At 35.2% G+C, this 19917-nt stretch overlaps 1 long non-coding RNA gene across 1 annotated transcript; it reads right to left on the minus strand.

Annotated features, from left to right (window-relative positions):
- Positions 1-15296: 15296 nt before the first annotated feature.
- On the minus strand, positions 15297-19609 carry LOC140751381 (uncharacterized). Its single transcript, XR_012103310.1, has 2 exons — positions 19249-19609; positions 15297-15777 (listed from the first exon to the last, which is right to left on the minus strand). It is a non-coding gene; the product is annotated as an uncharacterized LOC140751381 (long non-coding RNA).
- Positions 19610-19917: the final 308 nt, after the last annotated feature.

The raw sequence follows: 19917 nt of genomic DNA on the forward strand, positions 1-19917 counted from the left end.
CCCTGGTACAGGGCTGACTTTAATCAAATACTTTTTTGTTTTTTATTTTAATCTGGCTATGTTTTTTTGATTTTTGACATCTTTTTTTGTTTTTATGTTTTATTTAAGGATGTGTTTTCGTTTTAAGTACGTTTTGACGACACGCAGGGCGGAGCGGTCACCATACCGGTCTGACGCGCAAAGGGTCCCGGGTTCGATCCCCGGCCAGATATTTGAATGATGAATTTAGATTTCTGTTTCTGGGTCTGGGTGTTTGTGTATTTGTCTCTGTGTGTCCATGGCACCCACGTCACAGGGAATCCTAGTGTGGGGCTGTGAGTGTAGAAAGCGTTTGTTTGTTTGTTTGTTTTACAAGTGATGACTTAGGTTGAAACGTGGTCGGTTGAGGCGATCGAGGTTCGGATCTGAGACGTGCAATATTTTTCAAAAACATGTGCGTATTAGAAATTATAATTATGACTTGCTTTAAGCCAAGGAGAAATCGTGAATAAATCTGCGTAACTAATAAAAAATACGTTTTCAAAGGTATGTGACGTCTACCAATACGCATTTGGCCAGCGCGGTGGACTATGGCCTAATTCTTATTCTGAGAGGAGACCCGTGCCCAGCGGGACAGTAATGGGTTGATCCTACATACAATTACATTTTATTTATTCTTCATTATTTTTCTAATATGAATTCCATTTAAAATATACTACTTTTATAAGTATATAATATTATAAATTTTCCTACACAAATAACACAACTAAATAACTATTATTTTAATAGTATTGTTTTATGTATGCATTTTAGATGTGAATAAAAAAAAAACTTCTATTTATTACTACATTTTTCTTAAGAAATATGCTTGACACATGCTTAAGTACTTTATTTTCCTGAAAAATTCTGATTTGTATCAGAAAAAAACCTATTTTTATATTTCTTTTTTTTAAACGGCACACCCCTTACGTTGTCAACTCAGCTAGGGCTGTCCGGTGATTAAAATTCCTCGATCTAATATCCCCGGTCGTACATTAGCTGGTAATTGACGTGACAACCCTGCCCTTATGTTTTTATGAATGCACTTGCAAGTTTAATTCTATCTTTATTTTGTTAAAATGAACATTGAAAAATAAGAATAGTATATTATTTGAGTATTTTTTACTAGCTGACCCGGCAAACTTTGTACCGCCTCAAAATCTATTTATCAAATATATTTCATATAAAATATAGCCTATGTTACTCTTTTTTTCTTTTTTTTTTATAATATAAGAGTAGCAGACGAGCATGCAGTCCACCTGATGGTAAGTGGCTACTGCCGCCCATGGACATCTGTAATCAACCCCAGATAGGATTATATATTCCTATCTGAGGTCGGCCACAGATGCGCCGCTACCCCTGAGGACTAAGCTGGAACGCCTCGGAAAAATCTGTCTCCCTTAGCACACCCTTCAAACCGGAACACAGCAGCGCCTAACACTGCTGTTATTAGGTAGAAATAGGTGTGGCGGTGGTGCCGCCGGAGTCGAACCACAAAGGCTTCTACCACCTTCAGAACAACTTACTCGTGGATAATGTAGCTTTCGAATGGTGAAAGAATTTTTAAAATCGGTCCAGTAGTTTTTGAGCCTGTTCATTACAACCAAACAAACAAACAAAGTTTTCCTCTTTATAATATTAGTTAGATTAGTATAGATAAGTTTCAACGAGCATCCAGTCCATCCGATGGTAGGTCACTGAGTATGGACATCTGTAACTAACTCCATATAGAACAGATTTTATCTTTGAAGGTGGTAGAACCCTTTGTGGTTCGTCTTCGGCGGCACCACCGCCACACCTATTTCTGTTATAACAGCAGTGTTAAGCTGCTGTGTTCCGGTTTGAAGGGTGTGGTAAGGGAGACAGACTTTTCCGAAGCGTTCCAGCTTAGTTCTCAGGGGTAGCGGCGCATATGTGGCTGACCTCAGGTAGGAATATCTAATCCTATCTTGGATTGATTACAGATGTCCATGGGCGGCAGTAACCACTTACCATCAGGTGGACTGCATGCTCGTCTGCTACTCCTATGTTATAAAAAAATAACTTCCTGGAACCCAACTACAAAATCATCTACCAACGTTTTGATTAATATGATTATTTTTGCATTTCATTGTATTTTTTGCCGACTGCCAAGGAAGGATTATGTTTTTCGTGCGTATCTTGTTAGTACCTATATCTTGTTTAGTTACTTTTAATAAAAATACCATCATAATATGTAGTTAATACCATGTGATATGCGAAAACTAATAAATGGTGTAGTATGTGATTATAATGTAAGTAACTTTTGTGAAGGTGGTAGAACCCTTTTTGGTTCGACTCCGGCGGCACCACCGCCACACCTATTTCAACCTAATTTTTTTTAAATTAATTAATTTCACAGCAGTGTTAAGCGCTGCTGTGTTCCGGTTTGAAGGGTGTGGTAAGGGAGACATACTTTTCCGAGGCGTTCCAGCTTAGTCCTCAGGGGTAGTGGCGCATATGTGTCCAACCTCAGGTAGGAATATCTAATCCTATCTGGGGTTGATTACAGATGTCCATGGGCGGCAGTAGCCACTTACCATCAGGTGGACTGCATGCTCGTCCGCTACTCTTATATTATAAAAAAAAAAACTTGGTTTTTAAGCACTGTATGTCTTCCGAATAAAATAAAATAAAATAAAATAATATGTGTTCTACTGTCGAGGTCTAGAATCGAACCCGCACCTGTCGTAAAAAGCCGCCCGTGTCGTATTACAGCTAATAATGTCGCTATAACTCGTCCGCAATATTACGGCGTCTCATTATGTACCGACGCTGAATCACGACAGAACAGAGATGCGTGGAGTAGGTTATACTAAATTTATTTTAAAATTAGACTAGCCGATCCGTGCCCACTTCATTGTTATTTATTTTTTTATAATGCAATAATGTTGTGAGAACTAATAGAAAACATTTTGATGAACATTATATTAGTCACTTAGTCTGTATCGAAATGTTTAGTCAGCGCACGCCGGTAAAGCATCTTTCCCAATGACTTCATATATATATGCCATAACTATTCTCTGAACTTGTTATTCAATCATAATAAAATATAGCCTATAGCACTCCTGAATAGTGCAGCCTTCTGATTGTGAAATAATTTTCATGATCGGTTCAGTATTTCCAAAGATTTGCCCTTACAAACAAACAAAGTTACAAAGTTTACCATTTTATAATATTAGTATAGATGGAAGTTTCAAAATATGAGTACGCAGTCCACCTGATAAGCTCGCTGCCGTATAGACGTTTGAAACTGTTAGAATCCTTTGTGGTTCGAATCCCGCAGCACCGTCACACCCATTTCTGCCAAAAAACAGCAGTGTTAAACGCTGCTGTGTTCCGGTTTGAGTGGTGTCGTAAGGGAGATATACTTTTCCAAGGCTCTAACTTAGTCCTCAGGGGTAGCGGCGCATCTGTGGCCTCAGATAGGAATATATCTTATCTGGGATTGATATATCAGTCCATGCGCAACACTGGCCACTTACCATCAATGGAATACGTTCTCGATTGCTAATTCTATATTACAAAATAAGATAATCCCATACCTAAGAGAATAAATGATAGGCAATCGGTATTATTGCAAAAAATCCTGAAACATTTAGTAACTTTATGGCATCGATTCAATGTTTGCAAAAAAAATCTCTTACATTTTTTTCCTCAGCGACCCAAAAGTATATAAAAAAAATCCTTTAAACATTTTAGTGTTAACTCCACTCCACCCCACCCCTGTGCTCTAAGCACGCAACTACCCTCATAACATCGCCCAATAAACTTTATTCCTTTGTCAACTACCAATTTGTCATCCATTGTAGCTCGAGTGACGCCACGCGCCAGAAAAAACAATTAAATATTTGTCTGTGGCACAAGTGTCGTTGGATGTGTATAATCTGTGCTCTGAAGGGTGGATCGCTTTTGAAGATTTATTTTATGCTTATTTGGTATGTAATAATGCCACCTGCAACGTATTGTCCATGATTTTATGGTTCAGTTATTTGACGTTTCACTGTACGCGGATTATTTTGTTACAATTATTATTATACGACAAATAATATACTTATGTTGTCTGTGGTGTGTATTGATTTTAAATATGTTTAATCTGTGTTGTGTAAAGCGCGCAAAAATGTTTTTTTCTTATTGTTAGTTATTTTTTCTTTGACCAATGGAATTTCGATAGATAGTTTAGTTTTAAAATATCAAAGACGTAACGTTGACAAACAACACAACGTTTAATAAGCCATATTAAACAAAAATTAATCTTAAAAGAAGTTTTAAACAATAACAATTTTTTGTTACAAAATCCAAAAAAATATAGTTAACTCTTTCAATCTTTCAAGGCAGACGGACAAAGCGCTTATATAGGTTTTAGTATCAGCTTTTTAAATTAATCCATTTTTATTATTCTCTCCTTGCTTATATATGTCTTAGGTGTGTGAAGTCGACTAACTCGCACTTGGCGAGCACGGTGGACTATCATAATCATAATCATCATCATCCACAATCCATTACTGTCCCACTGCTGGGCACGGGTCTGCTCTCAGAATGAGAAGAATTAGGCCATAGTCCGTGCTGGCCAAGTGCGTATTGGTAGACTTCACATACCTTTGAGATTTTTTTTTATAAATCTCTCAGGTATACAGGTTTCCTCATGATGTTTTCCTTCACCATTTAGCAAGTGATAATTAATTTCCAATACTCACATAACTTTGAAAAATCAGAGGTGCGTGTGTCTGGGATTTGAACCTCGGACCCTTCGATCGAGAGGCCGCGTTTTTAACCACTATCACTGCTTTTTGGTGGTCACGGTGGACTATGTTATGCGTAAATCCCTCTCTGTCTGAGAGACCCGTTCCCAGCAGTGGGACAGTAATGGCCTAATGGGTTGACGATGAAACGTAAGTGTATTAAAATTTAAATTTAATCCATTTTAGATATGTTTAAGAATTTAATAATATCATAATATAAACAGAAAACGTTCTATATTCAAACAATTATTACGAAACCTTATTACAATATAGACGTTCTAAATTGAATTTCATTCACCGCATAAATCCATAGATTCTAAACTAATTATTCACCACAAAGGCTTGTCTATAGCCATTCAGCCAATAAGCGCGCGCAAACCAATTACGGTTATTAATCTGTGAACAACATTATAATTAATCAGAGCAACATGGCCGCCGCATTAACTGGAATTTGGCGGGAGATAGTAAATGAAAACATGAAGTATTAAAACATAGATGCGGCATTATATTCTATTTTAGTATGGTTCGCGTAAAACTGCTAGTCCCCTCTGAATATAGGAATGTATCGCGTCGCCATAACAAATTGTATGACTACACCTTCGATCACTAATAAGAACCTATTAGTTCCTATTAGTTCCTATTAGTGATCGAAGGACTACACCTGCTTGCAACAACTTCAAAGCGGACTAGCAGTTTGACGCGGACTATATTAAGAGTTATTTTCGCTGAATATAAGTGAATACACCACCAAAGGAGTACATTATAGTCCTTCTGAAGTAAAGTTACTGCTTGGACATCTGTAAACAATTCTATATATAACAGGTTTTCCTTGAAGCCGATTACAGATATAGTCCGCGCCAAACTGCTAGTACGCTCTGAAGTTGTTGCGAGCAGTTGTAGTCATACAATTTGCTACGACGACGCGATTCATCTCTATATTCAGAGCGGACTAGCAGTTTGATGCGGACTATATACTCTATATTATAAAAAATGTGGACTATACACTTCTATATCCCATTTACCACTCCAATCTTATAAATAAACGTATTATTTTCTGAAAATCCACCACAAACGCATACTTTTATGTTCCCCTCCGCGGTTATTTTGCAACAAATCATTGTGCGCGGCATAATATAGCGGTATGCGATAATTACCCACGGGGCGCAACGCCGGTGTTGCTACTTGCGAATATTGTACCATTTATGAGGGAGATTGATTTATTATTTAAATATCTTTGTTTATATTTTCCTATAGATTGACGATAAACACAGAACTGTAAACTGATGTAAATTTTCGGCCCATTCAACATGCAGGTCACCTGATTGTAAGTGGCTACTGCCGCCCATAGGCATCTATATTCACCTAGATAGGATTAGATTGTTAAATCTTACCTGATGTCGGCCACAGATGCGCCGCTACCCCTGAGGACTAAGCGGGAACGCCTCGGAAAAGTAAGTCTCCCCTACCACACCCTTTAAACATAGCAGACCTTAACACTGTTGTTATTAGGTAGAAATAGGTGAGGCGGTGGTGCCGCCGGAGTCAAACCACAAAGAGTTATACCACCATAAAGTCAATAATTTAGCTGTTAATTTTAACTCAAATATCATAATATTAACTTAAAAAGTTTTAATTACATCTTATATATAAAATTCTCGTGTCACAATGTTAGTTACCGTACTCCTCCGAAACGGCTTTAACGATTTTCACCAAATTTTATACGCATATTCAGTAGGGGTGAGAATCGGCTAGTCTATTTTTCATACCCCTAAGTGATAAAGATTGTTCACCTTTACATTTTTTTATTTATATGGAAACACAACATTTGCCGGGTCAGCTACTTGTATGTAATATATTCTCATGAAAACCACAGACAGAGAGTATATTTAAATTTCCCTCCAACAATACGAAAATAAAATTAAACGCAAAATAGGTAAATAAATTCCGCGTCTGGCAACACAGCCGCGGAATGCTTTGTTGCCATGTTATTGAATATTTTTATTATTAATGGCGGACATCAAAGGCGAAGGTTTATGGAAATATTCAACCGTTTGATGTCGATCTAACTTTGCGATAACTATTTCGAAAATGAAATAGCACGTGAGGGTTGCCTGTGGAACAATTTTTAATTTTATTCTTTGGTATTATGGCGGAATGGAAGTCTTTGCTGTGGCTTTTAACCATTGATTTATTAATAATGGAAGTCGGATTTAAATAATATAGTACGTTTTTAATTATAAAAATAATGTAGTCTACTCTATAAATGAATATTTAGAAATAAATTGATAATAATCTAAATTTAATTGTAAACGGACATGAAAGATTTAAAATTGTAACTATTTCATTATTATTATTTTGATTTTTTACTGACACGTGATATTATTGTGTAATTACGTCAATGTGACTAATTGTTATTCGATTAAAACACAGTATGTTAACATAAAATTAAGTTTATAACCATATTTGCACGCCGAAATGGTAAAATAAGAGGATTCTTGTATCTTAGGACAGATTTCACCAGAGTTTTGTACCTTATTTGGCAAATAAAGATGTTTGATTTGATTTAGCAAATGCATACAGTCCACTTGATATACTAAACAATCCTAGATTGGATTAGAGTCCCATCTAAGGTCGGCCAGGGAGTTACTACCCTTGAGAACTAAGTTGTAACGCTTCGTATGTGTATGTTTTCCTTCTCCTTCAAATCATAACGCACCAGCGGTCCTTCGAGTAGGCTTTATTTATAACTAGCTGAACCGGTAAACGTTGTGTTGCCAAATAAATAAAAAATGTTAAGGGTGAACAAGCCTTATCACTTGGGGGTATGAAAAATAGATAGTAGCCGATTCTCAGACCTACTGAATATGCATATAAAATTTGGTGAAAATCAGTAAAGCCGTTTCGGAGGAGTACGGTAACTAACATTGTGACACGAGAATTTTATATATAAGGTATACAAGTAGTAGACGACCATGCAGTCCACTTGATAGTTAGTAGCTACTGTCGCCTACAGACATCTGTGATCAACTTTAGATAAATCATAGATTTCCATCTGAGATCGGCCATAGTATTGTTATTTATAAAATTTAATCAAATATAAATATATAATGTGATAGCTAGCGTTTATCACCAAGCTTAGCTAGCGTTTAATTTACGAAGATATCTATGGAACCCAAACGGACTTCAGGAGAACGGACTTTCGGAGAAAAATTACATTGAGGACTAAGTTTGAACGCCTTAAATAATATCCCTTACCACACCCTTCAAACCGGAACACAGCAGCGCTTAACACTGTTATTATTAGGCAGAAAATATGTTATAATGGTCCCTTTGGAGACAAACAACGGTTTAACCACCTTAAAAGTTTAACTAAAAGCAGTGATAGCCTAGTGGTTAAGAAACTCGGTCTCCCGATCGAGGGTTATTCAAAGTTATGTGCGTATTAGAAATTAATTATCACTTGCTAAACGGTGAAGGAAAACGTCGTCAGGAAACCTACATACCTGAGAGATAAAAAAAAATCACAATGGTATGTGAAGTCTACCAATACGCACTTGGCCAGCGCGGTGGACTATGGCCTAATCCTTCTCATTCTGAGAGGAGACCCGTGCCCAGCGGGACAATAATGGGACAACCCATTACTCAACAATGATGATGAAAAGCTTAATTAACTAAATAACTATTACAGTTATTAGCACTAATCCTTAACCAGCTTAAATAACCACATACACTTTCTAGAACTTAAATGAATCAATTAAAAGCGACCTTTTAGCGTTTATGAAGTTTAATCCTCATTTAGTTTGCTCCTTAAAATTCTACCAACTTTAATCTCATTTAGGATGTAAACTCTAAACTCGGATTAAGCTAGTGTACAAAGGATAGGATCTCCATCTTTAGATGTTGTTAACGGACTTTTCCTGTAAGGTAAAGAGCTTTAGATACCTACTTTTAGTTACAATTTATCTAACTACTAGTTTTTGCCCGCGGCTTCGCCCACGTTTAAAAGAAAATAATATAACATACTAACATACATAAAACTGTAAGTTCGTACCTTCAACTTTGCTAAAGATCATCACTTGATCAAATGCATAGTTTACGATTCAATCCTTACTCATATCGATTAAAATAATCGATGTTTTGGGTCTAAAAGATTGATTCTCCGATTAATCGATCTTAGATCGCCATCCCTAGTTCCCGTGGGATTTCCGGGATAAAAACTATCCTATGTCCTTTCTCGGGTCTCAGACTATCTTTGTTCAAAATTTCATTAAAATCGGTTCAGTGGTTTAGGCGTGAAGAAAAGACAACCAGACAGACAGACAGACAGAGTTAGTTTCGGATTTATAATATTAGTAAGGATTAGTAAGGATTATCATGATAATACACAAAATTGCGAAATTAACCGACAGAAGAAAAAACTGGCGTTATTTGACAGTGCGTATGTAATAAGATGAAAGTAATACAACATATTCCATCTAATTGATATAGAAGCTATAAAACGCTCAGACATTTTTTTGTTTACGAGGGAGAAACCTTCAAAAGGTACCCCGTGACGTGAGAGCGACGCAGGGTTATGTGGGATTCTTACCGCACTAAAACCCCGCCGGTGGCCGTCCTCGGCGCTGCGTAGAGGGCTCCGGGATCTCCAGAGGAACGCAACCGGAGTCCTCTTAGCGCGTTGCCCCGTCGGACTCCACCCAGGTGAGCATGTCGCTCGCCACACAGTCTGGTGTGAACGACGGTATACGACCACACATACCGCCGTCCTCCAAAACGCACAGACCAAAGGGTGGTGTAACTCTACGTGGTTTAGTTTTAGTTTAGAAGATAGATATAGGTTGTATAACCCTTTGTGGTTCGATTCCGGCGGTACTACCGCCACACCTATTTCTACCTAATAACAGCAGTATTAAGCGCTGTTGTGTAATGGTTTGAAGGGTGTGGTAAGAGAGACATACTTTTACGAGTCGTTCCAGCACAGTTTCAGCATAAGGGTAGAAGCGCATCTGTGACCGACCTCAGGTAGGAATACCTAATCCTATATGGGGTTGATTACAGATGTCCATGCGCGGCAGGAGCCACTTACCATCAGGTGGGCTGCGTGCTCGTCTGCTACTCCTATATTATAAAAAAAAACTGATTTAGAAGCTATATAACACGCATTTTAGAGAGTGGTATAATTATCCGCGGTTCTATTTTAGAAGATAGGTAGATACATCTATTTCTTTCATTTAAAACAGCAATTAGCGCTACTTATTTCCTGTTTTACGGAAGAAACATACGTGATAGGTATGTTTTAGTGTCTATGGGTAGCAACTAGCACCCAATTTGGTCAAGAAAAATTCCTTCCAAATCTATTTAAAGTTAATTAAACGTCGATGTACGTATTAAGAAATTAAGTTAACTAAAATTATTATATTTATTAAGTTTACATTAAATTGAAAATACATATAAATTGTAATGCAAATTGTGTGGAAACTGTATTTTAAAAGGTGTCGGTCACTTATTCACTTAACATCTGTGGGACAAGGATCACCATCATCAACCCATTATTGTCCCACTGCTGGGCACGGGTCTCCTCTCATCATGAGAAGGATTAGGCCATAGTCCACCGCGCTGGACAAGTGCGTATTGGTATCTGCGGGACAAGGATGTAGCTGAGAAACAGCGCTGCACGGAACCCTGACTCTGTGTCAGCATACGTTGAGCCACCTCCTTTTGCCTCTACAATTTTGTTTCATTTTTTTGTAAATCTTTCCCTTTTTTCTTAAATTATATATTGAGGCAATGAAGTATATTATTATTAATAATAACTCTGGTGAACATGGCTTAATAGTGTCACTTAAGTGTACCAAGTTCTTAATACCTATGTGTTATATTGTCAGAATATTTTAAGGAAAAAATATTCAACAACCATACTAAAATACAATGATATTAATACTACCAAAGAATATCCGTAAATAATAATAATATTCTTAAAAATGAGAAGCATTTTGAAAGCTTTAACCGATTTTACTGTCTGTTGTGTTAAATGATATTGTCCTGTTTAAATAATAACTCAAATGGTCCCACTAACAAGGTGTAAGCCCCGCCGGTTCTCGATAACAGATCTTCGATCTAGGGGCCCGCCCTCCGTTACAATTGTTATAAATTTCTGTCTCTTTTGTACGAGGTCCGGACTTGGGGTGTAGATTTAGGTTTATTCTAAAATAACATTTTGTAAATAACATAAAATGAATGAAAAGAATTTGAAAATTCACATGAACTAAGATAACAATATTTAGAGCTTAAGTAGATAGTTTACAAACCTCACATTATAAAAAAATAGGTACCTAACTAAGTAAATAGGGAAACGAATAAGGGAACAAAATATCAATAACGTTTAAAAATATTGTGTAAATAATAGTAATTACATTCGTTTACATTTGAAATAATTTTCGTTTGTTTAATTCAAATGAATTTAAATATTTAATTTTATTTTTTTCTTTGTCTAATAAAAATAATCGCTTTAGATGCCCTTTGGCCTATATTAACACGCTTTTATTAGCTTGGGTTGTATGTATGTATGTACGTAACAGTAACGGAATCTTTGAACCCGATTTCTATCCACTTTGAACGTTCAGTTTAATTCAAAATTTTGAAAAATTATCAAAAACCGATGACAATACACGATTTTAACAATTTTGTACCATTGTCCTCAAGTGTCTATCTATTACGGTTTAAGAGATAAAGCCCTGTGACATACGAACAGACAGCGGAGGGTTTCGTTTTATCCTTTGAGTACGGAATCCTAAAAATCATTCTACAAGATGGCATTATAGATATGTTTCAGTACATTTGAGTTATAGGGAAATAACATTATTACTTTCAAAACTAAAAATCAATCTAGTAAATTTGAACTTTCTCTAAGGCGCTCGAACAATCTCGCCTCGAAAATCGTTAGAGAAAGGACAATAGTACAAAATTATTAAAATCGTGTATTGTCATCGGTTTTTGATAATTCTTCAAAATTTTGAATTAAACTGAACGTTCAAAGTGGATAGAAATCGGGTTCACAGATTCCGTTACTCTGTTACGTACATACATACATACATACATACATACATACATACAACCCAAGCTAATATAAGCGTGTTAATAACACAAATTGTCGGTTTAAATAAAAAATGTACTCTAAATCCGTCCCTGTACGTTCGGAATGCGCGGTATTTAAATTAATCCGTGCGGAGGGAGCGACGCAGCGACGTGACGACGCCGACACGACGCCGTTCGATCACATGTAAACAGTAGAAACGTTATTTGTCATGATTTAAGGCAATTATTGCTTTTAATTTAAAAAGGTGATACTTAAATGGTGATTGGTGATTTGAAGATGGTAAAACCTTCTATGGTTCTTTGGTGGATAATTAGATAGTTTTGAAACGAGTAGTCTACATGTAGTGGGCAATCCATGAAGGTGGTAGAACCTTTTGTGTTTCGACTCCGGCGGCACCACCGCTACACCTATTTCTACCTAATAACAACAGTGTTAGGCGCTGCTGTGTTCCGGTTTGAAGGGTGTGGTAAGGGAGACAGACTTTTCCGAGGCGTTCCAGCTTAGTCCTCAGGGGGAGCGGCGCATTTCAGCTTTTTAATATAATAATAATTTTATTTCATGGTGATCTGAAATATAATTGAGAATTACAATGTAGTATCCTTCTTCCCACTCGTCGGCATCGCGATTGTTTAGCCTTTTAAAAATAAAAAAGTTTAAAGACCACTGACACTGCGTATGACAGTGACACTATATTGACAGCTACCTCACTTCTTTTTCGCGCTTCCAAGGCATCGTGATACTATTTTTTCAAAGTTTTGTTAAACGTGTATAGTGAAGCAAAGCTAGTGAAAAAATGAAGAAAATGGAAACTAGGAATGAAGAATCACGTCTGCGTAGTTGTAGTCGCAGTAGCAGGAATTTACGAAGCAATTCTTCGGATTGGATCACCGGTTCAGAGGTTATGTACGAATTACTTACCAGGTATGTAAGAAAATAATGCATTATTCACATTTTACAGTATGTGTGCACGACTATAAAAATGCCTAAATAACTAACATATGCTCAGAAAGAAACTATATTGTTCGAAAAACTTTCTCGTAACTCGTAACTTCATAACTATTCATGCACGCCAATCTCGCTGTTGCACATTACAGACACCAAACGGTGCTCATATTCGCCATTAACCGTAAGATGCTTGCATTTTTATGCATATAATTTAGCAATTAATGGTCCAAATATAAAATGCACCCGAGCCATTGAGTACGAGATACTCGTTGCGTCGCTTTGTCGACACTAAATGTTCCCATGTTCACCATTAAGCACGAGATGCTGGCCCTAACATTTATATGTGGCAAATGTTCAAATATTCAAAGAGTCACAACCGTCGAGTACGAGATACTCCTAGTGTTACTTTGTTGACACTAAACGGTTCACTCATTCGCCATTGAGTACGAGATACTCGCGCTAACATTTCTATGTGGCAAGTGGTCGAATATACAAAGCATCAGAACTGTCGAGTACGAGATACTCCAAGTGTTACTTTGTTGACACTAAACATTTCACTCATTCGCCATTGAGTACGAGATACCTGCGCTAATACTTATATGTGGCAAATGGCTTGAATGCTTCCATCACTAGCTATTGCACTAACAATACACAGTATAAAACATGAATGATTTATAAGCACCAAGCTAGAGCTGCTACAACACAAGGTTATGCCAACCCTGTTATACCAACTCTGACAAAATAATTTTCAGAACCAGCTATAATTTCAGGAATCATTCATGGAGTTATTGCAAATAGCAAAACATATTTGTAACTTTATGACAAAACAGTGTCCTAACAGAAATGGAAAATATTATGTCAACATACTGGGACAACGAGTGAATACAATATTATCATCAGAGTTCTCTAAAATTGGGAGGTATGTGTGATGCAACTGGATGAATGACATATTCCAATGAGAACTGAGGAAATCAACCTGGTACATTTTGATGCTCTTCTCAGAATAACACTTTAACTAATGTGCTACCTATAAAGGTCATAATAGGTAATTTATGCTCCACCACGATACACACGATAAAAATATGTGCAATACATGGTGGAGAACAGAAAATAGGAATCATCACATTGCTGGTGCGCTAACCCAAAACAAATATAACCCCGTGCATATAAGAATCTTATCAGGATTCACCGCACAGCATGATGCTCATGAGCTCATGTAACGGAATCATACTGAAGACATTGAAACTCACTTAGCTGCATTACAAATGATAGAAGACTAGCTATATCAGAAAACAATGTCTAAAATAGACATTTGTGACATAAATGTTTTATGCAGCACCCCGTTCCCAATTTGAAATTGGTTGAGATTGGTCGTTCCACACAAATCAATTGTGTTATATGATATTAAAATTTAATATATGGCGTCAAGATAAAAATCTTACAACATTGATGACAAAATTATTTTTGTATACTAGTTAATCCAATGCTCGATCTCAAATGGTAATAGATGTGCTCTTCACATTATCACATACACACATCTCAAATGGTAATAGATGTGCTCTTCACATTATCACATACACACTGGTGTATATACATGACAACTGTTTCATGTTAACCTGAAATAGAACATAAGGCATGCTCTCTCAAAAGAACCACCTCAGGAGGACAATGATTAAGCAAACAAGACTCCGGCTTATTGATACTGACACATATCTGTCCAATATATTTTTAGTCACATGAAGAAAGAATACTATAAGTATCTCATATATTGGATCCAGCGTCTGAAGTCCTAGCTTTGATAGTAGCATTCTGTGTTAATACCTCAACACAATTGAGCAGAGTTCATTGATTTGTTATGGATACTCTATAGTTCCTACTCAATTTCAGCTGTTTTATAAGCAAATAACAGGTACCTATACATGGCTCAAAGTAAACAATATTACATGGGTTATATTGTAGTATCTCTTACTCACATATATACAAATTATGTATAATAAAATTTAATCAGTTACCAGCTATATAAAGCTGTTTGATTTGATATCTTGTGGGCTAGGTATATGAATATCCTAACATCCAGATGAGGTGTATTTCAAGATATTGCGGATTTCAAGAAATACTCGTATTATTAAGGTATAACTCTAAGGAGATTGGTATCAAGGGGTACAATCAGAATTATAATGCACCACTTAACTACCGGTACAGAGTACCTACTTAAAGTCATTGAGCTTACATAATATATATAACTCTATTATATATAGATGTAACTTGAATTGAAGTTTTTAAATTATCTATTTAATACACTGGTTTACAGTGATAATCAATCCAGAAGTCTGGAGTTGTCTTTGGACACAAATACCTTTATGATTTATTCTAAGGCCAGGTACTATAACAATACCTGCAATACTATAACATTACAAATGTGCTAAATAATAAATGTCCATACTTGTAAATAATTCAAAAACCTTGTTTAGTATTACTTATTTATGTGGCATATGTGACATAAATGCAAATATGTGAATGTCAAGAGTGAACTTTATGTACAAATGTGAGAATTTATACAAAATTAACATTTTGTTTTTCGTTACACTTATCTTTCAGTGACTCAATAGGAATAAATACAGTAATAATTAAAGGTTTGGAAGTTCAGTCCACAAACATACGGTTAATTATTAAATATCTGCACATATTTTTCACTTTTACTGTACATAACTGCTTAAAATATGAGGTTGATCATCATGAAAAAATTTACTAAAGATTGGTAGTACCTATGTAATGTTCAGTTATCATGTAACAGAAGCCTGGTACTCCCAACATTACAAAAAGCAATCAAATAATAATATATTATTTATATTGTTGCTTAAACATTTCCTTCAGCAACACCGGGTTTATATAGAAACATGCATCATACATTTATACACCAGTCATCAGGTCAACAAATAACACAGCAGTCCATTAATCCTGGAATAAAGACAAGCATAATATGAGAATTGCTGTTGCACTTAAGCCTTCATAATGTCTATGTTAGTTACACTAAAGCTGAAATTGTTATCATTTCATAATGAAGCTTAGGCTAAGGGTAAATAATGTCCACCATGGTAATATGTGACACATTAATGATATAAAATTAATAACAATATTATTATATCATGTGAATGGCCAGCCATTAATATGATATCTTCTTTGGGTCTTTTATGCCTAGTGTGTATACCTAGATGCTCTTATAAAACATAAAACAACAAAGAAAGTAAGCTGCATGTCCAATCAATTTTCAAATGTAAATCTAGCATCCCTAGAATTAATAGGAATTCCTTAGGAGTATGTGTGATGAACGTTACTATATAGGACTCTAACATTACTATATAACCCTTTACACCCGAAGATTTTTTTTCGCAATTTCCGATTCAAAACGTTTATTACGGCTTTTTATATAGCTTAAGGGATCCACAAAAAATACGAAAAAAAATCCAGAGTTTATACTTAATCCAGAAATCGACCCGTACGATCGTGAGTCTCCGGTGGGAACTGTCACACTCACGATCGTGAAAATTGCAAAAAAAAATAGTTTTTTATCAAAAAATATTAAAAAATTAAAACAATTTGGAGATATTTAACATCACTGTCTTTATTTTCATTAGTCTTTATAAAAAATCTGTCTTGGCAATGAAACCTAAACTACGTAATTCTATGAAAATCAACATTTTTCTTTCTTCCGTTATTGCCTCCGTCTTCAATCCAGGTCTCCAAGGCGTAGGTATTCTTGGCTAGGGAATACATCCAATGATAATGCAGATGGAGAAAACTTTAGCCATATCTATTGCAATTTAATTAAGTTTTCGACCGGTTCTTCTTAGATAATATATATTTGTGCATCTGGTTACATATCAAGAGCCTCACAATTAAAATATTAAGAAAAATATTTCTATGGAAACTTTACTGGAGATGTTGGTAGGGATGTATAGACCTTTTCAAGACAGAAAACATATTCTTTTCCAAGCTATTTTTCGACGTGTTGGACGTGAAGATGCTCGGCGGCGAGAAATTTCTAGGTATGATTTTGAAGTAGATGGTTGAGGTTCAGACTCAAGTTCCAGATCCAATTCTAGGTCAGTTTCTATTTGAAGGTCTTCATGTGCTTCTGGATCTGTTTCAGGGCACAATTCTTCAAATTGAAACTCTTCTAACCTATTTGGTTGAAGCTCTTCACTTTCATGAAGATCTTCAATGTCCGATATATTTCTCCTCACCCCGCACTGGCGAAATCTCATCGTCATTTAAATGTACCCCTAAAATTAAAACAAAAAAATTGTTATTGACGAAAATTACACATAACTGGTAATAGCAATAAAAGCATTTTCATCAAACGTTATTCTGCACCAACAACCGTAGGCACACGATCGTAACAGTTGAAATTTGCAACCTAATTGTATCTAAATTGCAAGTCAATCGAATAAACTACTAAAGTCCACGTATTTAGTGTTCTTTTAGCTTTTAAATTAGCAATAATTAATAATAGATACTAAACATTTAATACCAAAAATAATTATATACCTGTGACAGTGCGCGGGTCGAAAAAATTTGCCATCTTTGGACGAGTCCCTAGCACAACTGACCGCCTGCACCCCGCTCACTTAGCCGGTAGCACGTGCGATACTCTCCTCACGATCGATCGGCATCGGTTGCGTTTCGAAAAATAAGAAGCTATTCCGTGGGAATTTTTTTAAAGTGAAACTCACGCTCATATCATCTCGGGTGTAAAGGGATAGGACACACATGGCAGACATCTTGCCTGGAACAAAGAAAACTATATTATATATATAAATTATTATTATAATTATTATATATAGAAGATTTATCTACTTTCCTGTTCTTAAAGAATTAAGATGGAGAAAAATGTGGGTAGCTTAACTTAACTTGTGGGTAAAATAACTTTATAATTTATCACTGTCAGAGCTGTAACTAGAACCAGTTGTGTTAGTAATCATTACAGGCTAAGTAAGCCAGAACCCCATGGAAGTTATAAAATATTTGACTTATTAAAACTGAATTAATCCTGGGAATGCTCAGCATAAATACTTTTGAGTAAAGATAAGCTTTTCTGGTCTAGTCATGAATGGGGTTTGAAATAATCATATACATAAATACTGTTATGAAAACTGATATCAACTTATACATACACATAACTGATAGTTACACACATTTTTAGGAAAAGATGTTAGATCGAAAGTCAGATTGGATTTCAAAAGGAAACGCATCATAAGCTTTCCAACCAACCATATAGATATGTAACTTTACAGAGGGCATGCATAAGCATGGTACAACAAAAAGTATAAGTAACTTTTGCAAATCCGATACATACCTGCAAAAACAGGAAGTCATATAAAACTAAAATGTTTCATTGATCTAAGAATGATCATGTCCCTCTTGAACATGCACACTAATATAATGAAACAAAGTAGGTATAACACCCAATATTATACCGGGTATACCTACAACATAAATATAAATTTATCTCACATGGGGCATACATCATCCCAAGATCAAATCAAATACCCAATCATAATTTGTCAATAAATAATGGTATTAATTCCTTAATATTCAACATGGGATGGCTTCCTATTTTAATAATATTGGAATACATACAATGTACCTACTGGCACATATAAGTATAGTATTATATAAAAGTACATTATTATATAATGCACATCACATATGAAACATATTTATACATATATTGCTATATAGCAAAGGAAATAGTATTATTCGTGTCAATAAAATTGACCAAGCAATTCATTCTACACATCATTATGACATACTATGGAGGGTAGAAAACTTATTTTCGACCTTTTATGTATTTATTTTTTGCAAGGTGCAAAAGCTTGAATTGAATAATCATTAATACTGACTAAATTACAATATTACTATTATTATTATTGTTGGCCAATTTTAGTAATAATATATTTAGAGAAAAATATTGCATTATTATTGCACTGAATATTATTTCATCTAATTCAGAGGGAATCTCACTTAGTACTATGTGTTTCAGAACATTTCATCCATATTATACAGTAAGAGTAAATATTCAGTTAGCAATCCTAATAATTACATATATTTTATAATTATACCTAATTAAGAGAAAATTTTCTTATTAATATGATATTTTCATATTGTATTTTATATATATATTTTTCTTATTATTGAGAATAAATCTCACTAAGCACTATGGATTTCACAACATCTCATCCATATGATGCAGAACGAATAAATATTCAGCAATGTAATTAAATCCATATAATAATATATATGTATGGTAATAAATCTTTAATTTAATTACATGTCCCATTGTTGCAGTTGTCTCTAAACATCTACATTGTAATTCTCAATTATATTTCAGATCACCATGAAATAAAATTGAAAATTAGACGAGCTTACCTGTAAGCGAAGTCTGATTATAATTTTATGAATGGTGATCTGAAATATAATTACCCACCCTCCCAAAATCAAAACCCATACTGCAACAATAAGAACAAAAGAGTCTCCTAGATATAGACAGCATGCATTTTATCAAGGAGACTAAGTTGGAAATGATAGACTCTAAATTAAGTGAGGTAGCTGTCAATATAGTGTCACTGTCATACGCAGTGTCAGTGGTCTTTAAACTTTTTTATTTTTAAAAGGCTAAACAATCGCGATGCCGACGAGTGGGAAGAAGGATACTACATTGTAATTCTCAATTATATTTCAGATCACCATTCATAAAATTATAATCAGACTTCGCTTACAGGTAAGCTCGTCTAATTTTCAATTAAGTATATTCATTAATACTCGTCACTTCGGACAACCGATTAACATAGCAAATTTGCTACTTGTAATGAAATAAAAAGTTAATATTACAAGTAAGTTAATTAATAAAGATTATAGGGTAAAACGTAATATAAATAACTAACTTTTGCAATAATGTTTATTACTGCACGCTTACTAGATTTCAAGGTCACGTTATTATCATTTACGCAAAACAAATTGTATTGTTACGCCATCTAGTGTCGAGTTACATTCATAATGTCGATGATCTCTACTACTTGACACTAGATGGCATTATAC

Source organism: Epargyreus clarus, unplaced genomic scaffold (genome assembly GCF_041222505.1).
Source record: "Epargyreus clarus isolate Ecla_fem2 unplaced genomic scaffold, WU_Ecla_fem_2.2 ptg000022l, whole genome shotgun sequence".
Taxonomy (NCBI): domain Eukaryota; kingdom Metazoa; phylum Arthropoda; class Insecta; order Lepidoptera; family Hesperiidae; genus Epargyreus; species Epargyreus clarus.